Source organism: Lutra lutra, chromosome 2 (assembly GCF_902655055.1).
Source record: "Lutra lutra chromosome 2, mLutLut1.2, whole genome shotgun sequence".
Taxonomy (NCBI): Eukaryota; Metazoa; Chordata; class Mammalia; order Carnivora; family Mustelidae; genus Lutra; species Lutra lutra.
In genome coordinates this window covers 182,843,512-182,856,796 of record NC_062279.1, presented here as the reverse complement: position 1 = coordinate 182,856,796, position 13,285 = coordinate 182,843,512, and the positions used below count along the sequence as shown (strand labels likewise).

General features: G+C 38.3%; 1 protein-coding gene and 1 pseudogene across 6 annotated transcripts in view; one reads left to right on the top strand and one right to left on the bottom strand.

Moving 5' to 3' along the window:
• FRYL (FRY like transcription coactivator) overlaps positions 1–13,285 on the top strand; it is a 263,771-nt gene that overhangs the window by 50,660 nt on the left and 199,826 nt on the right. The window lies entirely within an intron of this gene.
• On the bottom strand, positions 1,342–3,273 carry LOC125094172 (mitochondrial fission regulator 1-like; annotated as a pseudogene).

The window sequence follows — 13,285 nt, the reverse complement described above, 5'->3', positions numbered from 1 at the left end:
CTTTTCTTGCTCTCTCTGTGGTGTGATGACATTCTTTAGGGTGTATATTTACTGTAGGTTTTGTTTTGTAGTTAAGGTTAGCCTTTACTTTAACAACTTATATCTGCTTATATCTATAACAGCCTGTTTTAAGTTGATAAAATAGTTGCCAACTTAAGTTTGATCTGCATTTGCTCCACATTTTTACTCCTCCCCCGCATGTTTTTGATGTCACATTTTACACCCCCCCCCCTTTCTCTTTTAATCCTCTCCCTTCTCCAACTCTCAAAAAAGTACCCAGAGATTAAATGCAGGGAAGCTCAAAGAGCCAAGGTGAGCCAGCCCAGCATTAGCAGGCTCCCTCCCACAGGGGCCAGAGTCTGGGCACAGGGGTCTCCTTCAGAGTCTGGTAGTAAAAGCTGGTGCGGAATAAGGTGGTTCCAGAGGCTAGCCATAAATGGGGCACCCCCAGCAGGGCCAAGCTGTGTAAGAAATGGTGTCTGTTGGCCTTGTCAAAGAGCTCCTTCCCTTGGCATCTGGAAACCTGCCACTGTGTGCCCCATGGGAGGCCAAGCCTAAGGCCCTGGCTCTGGACCAGGCACGGAAGCAGTGGAAAGCAGCCCATGGCAGTGGGTGGTCATGTGCTCAGAGAACTTACATCTTTTTATCTTGCATAACTCTTAGCTAATTATCGTACTCATAATAACTACTTTTGTCTTTTTAAGGTTAGTAATAGGTGATGAATACATTATTTTTATTATCTTTCCAGTGAGATTTACTCTTTGATAGGTGTTCCTTTACTGATCAGTGCTCTTTCTTTTCAGCTTAAAGAGGTCATTTGAATGTTTCTTGTAAGGCTGATTTAGTGGTGATAAACTCCTTTGTGTTTTGCTCCTCTGGAAATCTCTCTCCAATTCTGAATGACAGCTTTGCTTGATTGGAAGTTTTCTTCTTTTCAGCATTTTGAATTTATTATGTCACTCCTTTTTGGGCTACAAACTGTCTGCTGGAAAATGTGTTGATAGTCTTATAGGGGTTCCCTTTTACAAAATAAGTTCTTTTTCTCTTGCAGCTTTTAGGGTCTCTTTGGGTTTTTCCGATTTGGAACACTGGGCCTCCTGGATCTGGATGTCTGTTTGCACCTCCAGGTTAGGGATGTTTTCAGCTGTTCTTTTTTTCAAATGAGATTTCTGTCCCTTTTTTTCTTTTCTTCTGGGAGCCCTGTAATGAGAATGTTAGTCAATTTGATGTTGTCCCATAAGTCCCTTAAGCTATCTTCACTTTTCTTTTTTCCCTACTTGCTGTTCTGATTGGGGGAGTTCTCCTGCCTTTTCCTTGAGTTCACTTATCCTTTCTTCTGCTTCATCTAGTCTGCTGGTGAACCCCTCTCTTGTCTTTTTCCGTTGAGTTATTGTGTTCATCAGCTCTGGGACTTCTGTTTAGTACTTCCAGAAGTTTTCCATCTCTTTGTTGGTGTTCTATGTTCATCCATTCTTCTCCCCAGTTTGGTGAGCATTTTATGTCCATTACTGGGAACTCTTTATCAGGTAGATTACTTATCTCTGTTGTCATTAAGGGGTCTTTTTTTTCTGAGGTTTTTACTAGAGCCAGATCTTGGCTCTGTTCCATCTGGCGAAAGTCCTTCAGGATCCCCATCATATCTGCAAAGCTGTTGGCCTTGGACCGAGAGACACAGTTATCCTCTTCAGATGAGCCATGGGGGGGGATCTGTGTTGCGGTTTGCAACATTTGGGGCTGGCAGAACAAAGCAGTGGGACTGGTGGAAGCTCAGGGACCTCTACCTTGGTCTCCTTGGGGATGTCAAGGGAAGTTGTACAGTGGGTGGGGGATCCTAAAACAAGGTAAGGGAGAAGAGACATTTAAACTTCCTGGAGATAAGACATCTGTTGTTAATGAACCCAAAGCTGAATCAGCTGCCAGTATCTTAGCAATCTGGCTGTGCAGGTGGCTTAGCTCATCTTGTGCTTCTGTGGTGTGGCTTAGGGCACTGGCAAGGCTGGTTTCTTCAAGGTCAGGAACCTCTCCTCCGACCCCTGCAGTCTGAGCACTGAGGTATTGTGCTGCATGACCATCTGAGGGTTCAGCTGCCAGGTACGCCTTAGGGGCTGTGTGTCACCCCTGACCCGGGCACATGTCTCCTCTTGATCTGCAGCTATCGAGGCGATGTCACCCTGAGTGGGGACGCAGGTTGGACATGTTGGGCAGGGTCTTGAAGGGTGCCCAGGGACCTGACTTTCGGGACAGGTTGGTCCCAGTTCTTCTCTCTAAACTGTGAGTAGCCCCATGTGGCTTGTCTTACATATTGGATAGTCACATTGGCTACCATTCCTGATATTTCAAATGGTTCCTGCACTTGAAGGACAAAGTAGCCAGAGGGCAGCTCTGGGGGCATGGGTTGGCTGGAAGCATGACTCCTTTCTATCAGGCCATCTCAAGGAACACCAGATTTCTCTTCCTAATGGCCCCTCCTACCACAGCAGGCTCCCCCCCCATTTTTTTTTTTACTTTCAATACAGCCAGTTTGTTCTTTCTTTATTAAATAATTAACACACAGTATAATTATGCTTAAATCTTTAATTCTGAGGTTCAGAATCAATATAAAAACATTGAAATCATAATTACATTTTAGATTAAGAACTTTATTGCATAGAACTCTATATATAACAGCTTATTTTTTTTTTTTAAAGATTTTATTTATTTGACAGAGATCCACAAGTAGGCAGAGAGGCAGGCAGAGAGAGAAGGGGAAGCAGGCTCCCTGCCGAGCAGAGAGCCCGATGCGGGGCTTGATCCCAGGACCCTGAGATCATGACCTGAGCTGAAGACAGAGGCTTTAACCCACTGAGCCACCCAGGTGCCCCAACAGCTTATTCTTTTAAAAGATAAAAGAATCCAGATGAACGGTATTCTTAGTTCATTTAGGAGCTTTGTCAGTTTCCGTAGCTGCGAAGTTGAACATTTATAGAAGTTAGGGGTTTGTTCCTTATACAGAGTGGGCCTCAGTAATTAGTGGTTGTTTTTGTCATTCTTACTGGCTACTTAATTAATTCGGATTTTTAGGGCACCATTTCTTTGGGTGCAGTGAACCAGTTCTGAATTCTACCCTCTTGTATTTGTCACTTGTTTAAACTGACTTAACTGCTGTGAAGAATAAAGCCTATTGGTGGAGTAGGGTGGGGTTTTTGGACTTTTGTGTGCAGTCCTTTTAGAGTTACTGCATGTGCTGGAATGTGAAGGCTGAAGCTTTGTGGCATGTTCTATATGGTCATCCATAGTGACTAAACTCATTTGGAATGTTGTTTTGTTACTGACTTTGAAACGTGTTATTTTCCATACAGAGGATTTTGATCTGAAGAAATTGCTTCTCATCTTCTATAAATTTCTAGAGCGAGAGGACCTGTCAATCAGTGTAAACCTCACCCTACACAATACTTCCTTTCAAAACATGGGGAGGAGGCGTCCCCAAGATCACCATTTCTGGGATAAAGCCAGGCACCGTTGTGTAACAAGGATGGTATGGGATAGCACCCAACTTCGGAGCTTGTCACATGGGGAAGCTGTGGCTCACAGGCCTACAATGATGTTTTTTTTGAGCTTTAATAGGTTACTTAAATGATTGGCTTTTTTGTTTTTGTTTTTTTTTTTTTTAATTTTATTTTTTATTTATCTTATTTATTTTTAAAAAAAATTTTAAAGATTTTATTTGTCATAGAGAGAGAGAGAGAGAGACAGAGAGCAGGCAAGCATAAGCAGCGTGGAGCAGCAGGCAGAGGGAGAAGCAGGCTTCCTGCTGAGCAAGGAGCCCTATGTGGGACTTGATCGAGGACCCTGGGATCGTGACCTGAGCTAAAGGCAGATGCCTTAACTGATTGAACCACCCAGGCATCCCAGCTTTTTTTTTTTTTTTTTTTTTAATCAACAGCTAGCTATCTCCTCAAAGAGAGCCAAAAGCTGTTCTTAGAGTCCCAGATTGTCGATGCAGTGAGTCTTCTGAGTGCAGAGATGGTGAGCCCCGCTTACTTGGAGCAGTCTTTCCTGTCCCCTCTTCCACTTGCACTGATGATTGTCTCCCTTGTTTGCACCTGATTGTTGCTTGCACGTATTTGGGTAACTTTTGCCAAAGCGCCTGAAACTGTCATCACACGTGTCTCTCTTCTGGCTGGTCTGTAAGTTTCTGGGTGGTGGTGGTTGTGTCTCTGTAGGTACCACTTAGTGCACATCCTGGGAACTCAGGCTTGACCATGAGTCACTGTTAAGTGCGTGTCTCCCTGGGGCTTGTGGAGACTCCTCATTAACTGGTCCAGTAATATCGTTGGATGTTATCTCTAACAAATCTTTAATGAAAGACCTCAAGAGAAACTAATCCCATCCTGTATCCTCTACCACCCCCATCATACCCATTCTTATTTCTTTCTCTTATGCCAGTGCAAATTCTCTATTTCCTTTATTTCTTTCAAGGAACATTTCAAGTCCTTCTCCATGAAGCTTTTTCAAGGTATGTTTAATTTTGGTTTTTAGTAGTTAAAATTTAGGAATCTGTGAAAAAGTGAGAAATGTTAACCAGAACTGGAGTTTGGAGTTTCTCATTAAAATACATTATTCTTGGGGTGCCTGGGTGGCTCAGTGGGTTAAAGCCTCTGCCTTCGGTTCAGGTCATGATCCCCCAGGGTCATGGGATCGAGCCCTGCATCAGACTCTCTGCTTAGCAGGGAGCCTGCTTCCCCCGCTCTTTCTCTGCCTGCCTCTCTGCCTACTTGTGATCACTGTCTGTCAAATAAATTAAAATAAATAAATAAATAAATAAAATAAAATACATTATTCTTTTAGGGGTGCCTGGGTGATACAGTTGGTTGTGTCTAACTCTTGGTTTCGGCTCAGGTCATGATCTCAGGGTCACGAGGTCAGTCTCTGCGCTTAGCACATTCTCTCTCCCTCTGCCCCTCCGGCTCGTGCTCTCTCTCCCCCCAACATAAATAAATCTTAAAAAAAAAAAATACATTATCCTTTTAGTAATGAAAACATTTGTAAACATTTTCCTCATTTAAAAATCAGAAATGTTAATTATGTTAAATTTTCAAATTTTTTTCCAAGTAATTCAAAACCTCAAAGTAATAGGAATTTTAGGTAGACCTTATGGAAAGAGGTGAAAGTTGGTTTATAATTTTCAGGTTATCATGAGAAAGGGGTCTTTTGTTGCATCACTTGGCATTTTATATCTTACAAAAGGTATAGGGATTGGCTTTATTGTCCTTATTTATAAAAGTTTTTTTTTTTTTTTTTTAAGATTATTTATTTTAGGGCACCTGGGTGGCTCAGTGGGTTAAGCCGCTGCCTTCGGCTCAGGTCATGATCTCAGGGTCCTGGGATCGAGCCCCGCATCGGGCTCTCTGCTCGGCAGGGAGCCTTCTTCCTCCTCTCTCTCTGTCTGCCTCTCTGCCTGCTTGTGATCTCTCTCTGTCAAATAAATAAATAAAATCTTAAAAAAAAAAAGATTATTTATTTTAGAGAGAGAGAGCTCAAGAGAGCAGGGGGAAGGGTAAAGGGAGAGGGAGAGAGAGAATCCCAAGCAGACTCCGCACTGAGCATGGAGCCATGAGGAGTTTGATCCCAGAACCCTAAGATCATGACCTGAGCCAAAATCAAGAGTTGGCAGCCTAACCACCTGGACTACCCAGGAACCCCTATAGAAAGTTTTATTGGGATTTAAAATTGAAAGTCCTTTATGTAGGCTCTTTTTTCCTCCCCACCACTGCCCTGCTTCAATTAAACTATAATAATTTACTGAAAGTTAATTTATATAGGCAAAAACTTTGATGTCATTGAGTTTTTTTTTTTCTTTTTGGAGAAAAGTGCTCCTCCTAAGACAAAACCAGAGGAGATCATTTGAACCAAGAACTGGTGAACCTTGGCGTACTATAAATCATGGTTGAATTATGAAAGTTTTATATTGCCCAGTTGTTTGCTGTTATTTTTTGTTTGTACAGGGCCTAGTTTTGCTGATTTCTTTACTAATTAATAATATCATTAAGCGGGTAGGGGGAAAAATATGATTGAAACTAAAAGTTAGTGTATAATTTGATTCTGAGTTTTAGAATAATTTTACAGTGAATTGTTTTATCCCTTTATGGACAATGTGATAAAAATGGTATTTGCTTTGTCACACAGATATTATATATACAGATACATATGTAGACATACACATAATATATTTTACATTTTTATGCTTGTGAGTTTTCAAATAATACACAATAGCATTGATTTTTTTTTACATTTAATAGTGTGTAGACAACATAGGTTTGACGAAACCTTTATATTTATATGTAAATATATAATATTATAATAACTAATATATAAAAATATGCTTAGTTGTATAAATAAAATATGCTTAGTTTGCATATTAATAGTCAAATTTAATTTTTATTTAGTGCTCTATTTTTTTTCTTTTTTTTAATTTTATTTTTTATAAACATATAATATATTTTTATCCCCAGGGGTACAGGTCTGTGAATCGCCAGGTTTACACACTTCACAGCACTCACCATAGCACATATCCTCCCCAATGTCCATAATCCCACCCCCCCTCCCCCCATCAACCCTCAGTTGTTTTGTGAGATTAAGAGTCACTTATGGTTTGTCTCCCTCCCAATTCCATCTTGTTTCATTTACTCTTCTCCTACCCCCTTAACCCCCCATGTTGCATCTCCTCTCCCTCATATCAGGGAGATCATATGATAGTTGTCTTTCTCCGATTGACTTATTTCGCTAAGCATGATACCTTCTAGTTCCATCCACATCATCGCAAATGGCAAGATTTCATTTCTTTTGATGGCTGCATAGTATTCCATTGTGTATATATATCACATCTTCTTTATCCATTCGTCTGTTGATGGACATCTAGGTTCTTTCCATAGTTTGGCTATTGTAGACATTGCTGCTATAAACATTCGGGTGCACGTGCCCCTTCGGATCACTACGTTTGTATCTTTAGGGTAAATACCCAGCAGTGCAATTGCTGGGTCATAGGGTAGTTCTATTTTCAACATTTTGAGGAACCTCCATGCTGTTTTCCAGAGTGGTTGCAGTGCTTTATTATTTTTATGAAAGCCATTTTGCTAGGCACTGTGGGAGATGCAACGATGAATTTCTTACCCTTTAGGGAATCATACTGTCAGAGCCAATTCTTAACCACAGAATTTTAGAACAGGAATAAATGTAAGAGATTATCTTCTCTTGGATGGGTGTGTGTGTGTGTGTGTGTGTGTGTGTGTGTGTGTATGGGTAAGCAGCAGTCTTCTGATTCCAACCCGCTTCATTGTTTTCTGTCCCCCACCTCTCCATCCTCCCACACATGTAATAATATCATTTTCTGTGCAGGGGAGAGAGTTCAAGCTTTCAGATGATTGGCTGGTATGAAATGTGTAGCTTTTCAAGTATCTCTTCCATCTCCTTTGTTAGTAAGCAATAGGAATTGTGGGCCATTTTTTTTTTAAGTCTAGGGATTTAAAACTATGAACTCATGAACTTGTTTTAGTGGGTAGTGACTAGAATGTAACACTTTTTAAAAATAGATTGGAGATTTATCAAAATGTATCGCGGATTATTATTTCAAGCGTATCATGTGGGTGTGTGTATGTATACCTAACACACACACACACACACACACATATATATATTCTGGGTTATATAAAATGTATTATAAGTACATTTATATACAGTGTTTTTTTTTTTTTTTATTTTTTTTTACGGCAGAGGAGAGTTCGGAAACATCTCTCTAATCTGTCCATTTCACCTTTGTTTTAAACCTGGGGAGCAGCCATTGATACTTCCCCTAGATATATGACTTCTTCTTTTTGCAATGCTCTCTTGCTATCATGACCTGACATCAGGGTACACTTGTCCACACAGGTAGAAATATACCAGGTAGAAATATACACAGGTGATATTTTACCACAGTTCATCTGAATAAAAGTCATGCAGTGAGGTTTTTGTTTGTTTTTTGTTTTTGTTTTGTTTTTTTCATCACACTGCCTCTGGGTACAAAAAACATGTCGGTGGATCTAACTGTTAATCTGTAAGTGTTGTTTACAATGTGCCAAACTTGGTACCAAGATGTGAGTTAAGCACCAAGAGAATTTGGATTATTTAATACTAGTACATCATAAAACTGCTTATCAGATATTCATGTGGGCACATACAGAGGCATAATTGTATTCTTGTAATGCACAATATAAATACTAATATTGTTTTGGAGAATCAGCATGGTATGCTGAAGCCATGGTTTGGAAAAAGGCATTGTAGTATGTTTTTATCTGTGGGAATTACTGGCAAGTATAATTGAGAGATTCTAAATACTGTGGTTGTTTACTTCGCTTTCGAATTTGGCTTAAATATGTTTGGTCTTGCTTTTTTTTTAATGATCATTGAATTACTCTGTAAGAGTTATGGTACAAGCTAAAACTTACCATTGTTTTATAGATTTTAATAATTATATCTTTTGAAGATTTAAAAACAATGTCTCCCACCAAAGGTAATTAAAAAATGTAATTTTTTTTTTTACATGTGACCATCCCCAGCTTCAACATTTATCAACTTTTTGTTACCTTTACCCACTCCCTTTCTCCAGTTCCCAGGTACCTTGATGCAGTCTCCTGGCCATGAAACATCATCCATAAATATTTCAGGATGTGTTGCCAAGAGACCAGGACTTCATTTCTAGACCTATAAAGCTAGAATCTTCACCTTTTGGGGAAGGTACTGAAGTTCTGAGTACTCAGATTGTGTTGGGGATATTAGAGTGATACAAAGGAAATGTGAGATCCTTTAAATGGGCTAAATGAAAGAAAGTGAAATACTTGATAAGCATTTGTGCCAAAAAACAATAGAAAAGTTACAGTGAGAAAGCAAATGAATATCTTCTAAGTGCCCCTGGAGAAAAAGGAGAAGTCAGCATTTTTGAACACCTAGTGTGTGTCTGCATTCCATACAGGTCAACAGAGGAAAGAAGCCAAGTGCCTTTCACACGGCTTGAGATAGAAATTTTGGTTCTAGATTCTTTCTTGAGGGAATTTAAAAGATGTATACAGGGGCACCTGGGTGGCTCAGTGGGTTTAAAGCCTCTTCCTTCAGCTCAGGTCATGATCCCAGGGTCCGGGCATCGAGCCCTGCATTGGGCTCTCTGCTCAGCAGGGAGCCTGCTTCCTCCTCTCTCTGTGTCTGCCTCTCTGCCTACTTGTGATCTTTGTCTGTCAAATAAATAAATAAAAATCTTAAAAAAAAAAAAAGATGTATACAAAGACTGCCAATTAAGATATTTACTGCAATATTATTTATAACAGTGAAGAGTTGAACCTCACTCAATAATAATGAAATGATTAAATGCACATAATATATTTATAAAATATTTTGTAATTGCTAGAAATGATACAGTGTGACACCAGTTTTATAAAACATCTAGTCCATATTGGAAGACCTGAAAGAAATGAACCCAGATATTAACATGAGTTAGTAAGCGGCTCTCTCTAGGTGTTAGAATTATGACCGATTTTTATTTCTTCATTACATTTTTTTGAAGTTGTTACACATCAGGCTGTCAGAATATGTGATCTAAATTAATAAATAATAAACATTTATTCAGTACTTACTGTGTGTCAGTCACTAAACATTTTTCATCTTTTATACTTAATTCTCACAATAGCTGTGAGAGGTTTTATTATCCTTATTTTGTAGGTGAGGCAATGGGAACACAGAGATTCAGTGCCTTGACAATTTGATTCTATCTTTCTATGTTTATATTGTTTGCTTTTTTTTTTTTCCCAGTTTATTTTTTGTAGTAATCCCTACACCCACCATGGGGCTTTTTAACTCATGACCCTGCGATTAAGAGTCTCACAGCCTTCCTACTGAGCCAACCAGGCTCCCATATTCTTTGCTTCTAAATGTAGTTTTAACTACCAAACATTTGGAAAGATACTCTAAATACTGTTCGGTTACTCTCTTTTTACCTTAAGATATATGGTGACTATTGTGGTATAGTAGTAAAAAGTCTTCTTAAATTGACAGATAACACTTTATTTCCTGAATATACCATGGTTTGTGTTTGTTCTGTGCCTCTTCTATAGCTTTCTGCTCATAGGAATAATGGTACAGTGAACATCTTTGCGAATAAATCTGTATGTGTACTTCTGATTATCTTCCTAGAAAAAAGGTCTTTATATAAGTAGAATTATTGGATCAAAGAATATAAAACATTTGAAAAGCTTTTGAAACAAATCGTGAGATTGCGGATGACAAATGAACATTCCTCCTTAGACTTAAGTTGTTTGGGGGCTATAACTTTGGGAGAAATAGATCATCTAAACATCAACGGGAATTTGTGCTTTCATAGTTGCTCTTATGAAAAGTCAGGCTTCGCTAAGCCTGCTGGAGACCGTAAACAGGAAAGGAGAAGAGACAAACTTTGGGAGTTTATATGGTGGTCATTTACTTTTATGACCTTGCGACCATTTGCTTTTTCATTTTTCTGAAAAACTTAAAACTTGAATTAGCCCAGCAACCTTTTTATTGGAAAATGTACAAAATATTCATATCATTATTTGTATGCAGTTTCTTTGATGTTTTACCTGATAGGACCTCAGGGTGTGACTTCCATTGTATAATTTTAAAAATTATACATATAAAACATACAGCACCTTGATTAGAGACTGTAGTGACCCCAGAAAGTACTTTAGATGTTGCATTTTTAAATAAAAAAGACCTTTCTCCACTTTTTGTTATTTTCTAAGGAGGCACTCTTCTTGTGACAAGCAAAAACAGAAAATTTTTGGTTAATTAGTTGATAGTTTCTGTTAAATGATTTAAGGTTTTATTGTGGTTTCTCTTGAGCATATTTCTTTTTTTTTTTTTTTTTTTTTTTTTTTAAGACTTTTATTTTATTTATTTGACAGACAGAGATCACAAGTAGGCAGAGAGGCAGGCAGAGAGAGAGAGAGAGAGAGGGAAGCAGGCTCCCCGGTGAGCAGAGAGCCCGATGCGGGACTCGATCCCAGGATCCTGAGATCATGACCTGAGCCGAAGGCAGCGGCTTAACCCACTGAGCCACCCAGGCGCCCCTCTTGAGCATATTTCTTCCAGAGATTCTGTAGGCGACCTTGCTTCAAAGACTAACAGGAGATTTGGGTAGTGGGAAGGGGATTTTAACTCAAGGGGGTCCAGAGAATAATTAATGAAATCAGAAAATTTCCCTGTGAAGCTACCAAAGACATTAGGATCGAGTTTCTAGAAAGACCAATGTTGATAAAAGGTAATCTGACAGCCTAGAAATTTGTAAGAGGTATGATTTGAATAAATAGAAAACATTACATTGAAATTTGAAGGCTATAAGTATTTTAATGGAGAAAAGTGTTTTTTTTTAAACTATGAACAGTAAAACTATGAAACTGCTATAAACGGCAGAGCTAGAAAATAAACACAAGGAGGATTTTTATCAGGGGTTCTTAACCCATGATTAATGATTGGATTAGAAAGGTTCATACACTGCAAAATTAGGTATATATGTGCATTTTGGAAGGAGAGACCTTCAGCAGTTTTTTTCAGATTCTTAAATGAAAGACTCCCAAAAACTCAAGCTTCTGTTGGAGGGTGTGCCTCATGAGGTCAGGGATTTTTGTCTGTTTTATTCACTTCTCTGTCCCTGGTTCCTGGCATGTAGGTCTGCTTAATAAGTTTTTGTTGAATGTATGATTTCTGTACATTTATATATGGCATGGATAGTGATAGATTTATAGAAGTTAGAGATTGGACGGAATACATTCCAGATTTAGTGAGGTTGATGTCTTAATGGTCTGCTTCTACATTTATTTAAAATTTTTCTCGGGTATGCCTAGGTGGCTCAGTTGGTTGAGTCTTTGGGTCAGGTCATGATTCCAGGGTCCTGGGATGGAGCCCTGTGTCAGCTCTCCCTCTCCCTGCTCTGCGGGGAACCTGCTTCTCTCTCCCTCCGCCTGCTGCTCCCTGTGCTTGAACTCTTTCTCTGTCAAATAAATAGATAAAATCTTTTTTAAAAATATGAAAAATTTTTCTCTTGGTGTTTAAATCTACATGAGTAGGCAGAACATTGGTATGATACTTTTGGGATTGAATTCCTCTTTTTTTTCCATGCCAATATGGAAATATAATAGGAAAATTATTCTAAACCATACATATTCATCAGTATATTAGAAAATGTAGTGCTAGTACTCTGGTGCTGTTTTCGTTTGATTCAATGAATGAAACCTTTGTACAAAACTTCCCCTTAAATTTTTGAATGGAAAATTTTGCCACTTGTTTTCGTTAGATCAAGTAGTATGATAACAACTGCTATTCTGGGTAAAAATGTAAAATCAACAAAATGTTGATAAATTTACCTACAGAGAACGTTGCTTTATCAGCAAGAAATTTAGATTTTTTTTTTTTTTTGCAGTGAAACCCTATTTTAGCTCAGTACCATTATACAGCATTTTTAGCGGGTAATATAGCATAATCTGTGATTACCTTAGTGTAGTAAGTTTCTGTACTCCTTAAAATTGAAATTTGGGAGAAGGTTAAAAAGAATGACAGAAGGGTAAAGGTGCAAGCCCACTTTAAAAATCGTAAAAATGATAGCATTTCTAAAATTAGAGAAAAAGTGAATTTCTAAAAATTGAACTGTGATGGAAGCTGAGATTTTGTGAATCATCAGTTTTCTTTGTTAATTAAAAGGATGATGGTACTTTTTTTATGTTAATGATTTTTACCAGTCAGACATAAAAGATATTTGAATAATTACTTGCTGCCTGCACTTGATTTTATGTGAATAGATTTCCCATACTTTATAAAATTTTTGGTAGATTAAAAAAATTACTGGATTTTATATTTTTCCAAATTATTTTGCTACTGTGAATAGGAGCTGTGATTATTCTAAATTTATTTGAAAACGATCACATCCTTATTCTAAAAGGCTGTCAGAACATTTGAATCATTTTGGTCTTCTGCATCATTTTAACAGGCCTTGTGAGATTCCCAGAATAATTTTAATAGAAGGGCAGGAATTTGCCCTCATAGATTACATATCTTGCAATCTGGTTTCTTTCTTTAGTTGAAATATAATGAATTTCTAGTCCCTACATATTTTAGTGTTCAAGCACAGTTGACCCTTGAACATCACGGGTTTGCAAGTGTGCCAGTCTATGTAGACATGGATTTTTGTGAATAAATGCAGTATGTCTTTTTTCTTACGATTTTCTGAACATTTTTCTCCTTATTGTAAGAA